This window comes from Pleurodeles waltl, chromosome 8 (genome assembly GCF_031143425.1).
Source record: "Pleurodeles waltl isolate 20211129_DDA chromosome 8, aPleWal1.hap1.20221129, whole genome shotgun sequence".
In the NCBI taxonomy this organism is placed as follows: domain Eukaryota; kingdom Metazoa; phylum Chordata; class Amphibia; order Caudata; family Salamandridae; genus Pleurodeles; species Pleurodeles waltl.
In genome coordinates, this window is record NC_090447.1 from 7,325,829 (window position 1) to 7,329,079 (window position 3,251).

Genomic DNA, 3,251 nt, shown 5'->3' on the forward strand with positions numbered 1-3,251 from the left:
CATACTTACTAACTTTGCACCTAACCTTCACTAAGTGAAGGCTAGACATATAGGTGACTTATAAGTTACTTAAGTGGAGTGTAAAATGGCTGTGAAATAACGTGGACGTTATTTCACTCAGGCTGCAGTGGCAGGCCTGTGTAAAGATTTGTCTGAGCTCCCTAGGAGTGGCAAAAGAAATGCTGCAGCCCATAGGGATCTCCTGGAACCCCAATACCCTGGGTACCTAGGTACCATATAATAGGGAATTATAAGGGTGTTCTAGAGTGCCAATTGAAATTGGTAAAAGTGGTCACTAGCCTATAGTGACAAATTTGAAGGCAGAGAGAGCATAAGCACTGAGGTTCTGATTAGCAGAGCCTCAGTGAAACAGTTAGGCACCACACAGGGAACACATACAGGGCCCACTTTATGAGCACTGGGGTCCTGGCTAGCAGGATCCCAGTGGCACAGGCAAAAACAAACATCCACATAGTAAAAATTGGGATAACATGCCAGGCAAGATGGTACTTTCCTACACACTGCAATAGAAATGGATTTTTCTCCTCCTTTTTAAAATGTCAAACATATTTCCTGTTATTCTTCTTATATATACTTATTTCATCTTCTATTCACTGTAACTATTGTTTATTACCTTTTTGTCCACATGGCTATCACTTGATTCCCAATAGCTCTTCTCCCTTTCTCTTTCTTCTTTCTTTATTCAAAGTTGGAATTGTTGATACTATATTGCCGAATTCATTTACATGTTTAATATGCATTTATAAGTACAATTTTCTTTTTTCATATATATCCACAACTGCATATCTCTGCTTTGGCAATGTTAAATTAATGTTCTTGCATTTGGCTCAATAAAAAACCTCTTTGAAAAAATGAAGCAAGTCGTCGCAACCCTTTCGTCCTTCCATCCACCTGCTGACATCCACATTTTCATCTTTAAATAACGTCAATCATTTACTCTTTAATGTATCATTCAGTTTTTCACCATTCAGTTAATGGCCTATCCATATTCAAACTTATCCATTTATGTCCAAGCCCATCCATCCATCCTTTTACTCATCCATCTCTCCATCCACCCTTTCACTCATCCATCCATCTTTACAGTCATTAATCAATCCTCCCTTTCATTCATCCATCCATGATTTCACTCAGCCATCCATCAAGCCTTTCACTCATCCTTTCGTCCATTCATTCATCCATCCATGCTTTCAGTCATCCATCAATACATTCATCCTTCCTTTCACTCATTCATCCATTCTTTTACTCATTCATCTATCTAGGACTCTTTCATCCATCTACCCCCATGCATCCCTTTTTTACCGATCCATCTCTCTAACCACCCTTTCATCCATCCATCCTTGCGTTCACTCATCCATCTATCCTTTCACTTATCCTTTCACTAATCCCTCTACCCTTTCACTCCATCCCTCCATACATTCATCCATCCATCCATCCTTCCACCATTTAACTCCATCCATCCACTCATCCTCCCTCTCACTCATCTCATCCATCAATCCATCCACCTTCAGTCATTCATCCTTCACTCACTCATCCATCAGTCCATCCTTTCTCTCATCATCCATTCACCTTCCCTTTCATTCAGCCATCCATCCTTGCCTTCACTCATGCAGTCATCCTTTCTCGCATCATCCATCCATTCTTTCACTCATCCATCTGTCATCGATTGATCCATCCATCCATTTATCCACCCTCCCTTTCACTTGGTATCCATCTTTTCAATCACTCATGCATCCATCCTTTCTCTCATCATCCATCCATCATTTTACTCATCCATCCATCCTTTCATCCATCAATCCATCCACCCAACCTTTCATCCATCATCCATGCATCCATCCATCCATCTTCTCTTTCACTCATCCATCCATTCCTTCATCCATCCATCCATCACTCATTCATCCATCTTTCCATCTACCCCATCACTCACACACCTATCGATCTGCCAATCCTTTCACTCACTTAACCAACCAACTATCCATCCTTTCAAGTTATCTATGAGCCTTTGTTTATCGAGTTGCATACAGAAGAGGTCCATCAAGAAATCCACCTGCTGTAGCTTCTAAAGCAGGGGTTCATGACGCTACTGCAGAAAGAAGTTCAAACCTTAGGACTACAAATTCTCTTTTGCAATTCAGAAAAACATACAAAGAGAACTGGTAGCAAAGTATTTTTCATTGTGAGTGTGAAATGAAGGAAGAGAAGTTTTTGAAAAACAAGATACTTATTCATGCAGTAGGGGAGGTGAGCTCAAAAATCAGATCTTGAAAGGCCCTTTGCCTTTGTGTGTACCCACTGAACACCATGGGGCACCATCATGTGTCTGATTACTTGGCTAGTGTGCAGTGTCTTTGGGGTGCTGTTAGGAACACATTCAACACTGTGGAGACATACAAAGTCGGATTATGAACTGGTGATAGGGGTAACCAATATAAAGTCTTTGCTGGTACTGGGAAGGGCCGTTGCACAGGCTTCTAAAAACAATAATCTCTTGTCCACACTTCAGCCCATATCTATGGGGAATTGGTGTAGGACAGCACTGCAAGTCTTCTTGCTGAGCTGCCCTAGCCCATGTGAAAGGGCAGAAATGCACCGTATTTATGAAATGCAGCACATTTCTGTCCTTTGCCCCTGTGCTGGTGCACAACAGGCTGCCTAGCACCAACACGGGGTGCAAGGGTGTCTGCACTGCATACAGCATTGTTTTTTGTGCAGTAAGGTTCACCTTCCTTCACATAAACAACCCCAGAGGCATTTTCCTTTTTCTATGTGTGCCGCAGAATGTAGCACACATGGAAAGAGAAAAGAACAAGTTTAAATAAAAATATTTCTCATTGTTACGCCTGCTCTGGGGAGGCGTAAGGTTTTGGCACTGCCCCAGGTTTGCATCATTAAGTAAGTTTGGGGAAGCATCAAAATCCATGAGTGTTGAGTGGGAAAATCCATCACAACACCCGTGGCACGCCTCCCTGATGCAGACATGGGCACCACAACGACTTGCGCTGCCTTGCTTTACTCTATATCTATGGGGGCATTCAAAGCCATGCAAAGAGGCTTTATGTGGCCTCATAGATATGGTTGAGAGGCCTGTACCTCCGGAGCCTCTACAAAAGTGATGCTCCGGTGGCGCAAGCCTCCCATAAATATGCCCCCCAGTGTGACGAGAAGAATGAAGTCGCCCTTGGAGTCACTCTGTGGTCCTGGGTTGAACACAGGTAGGACCAGTCCTTCTCACC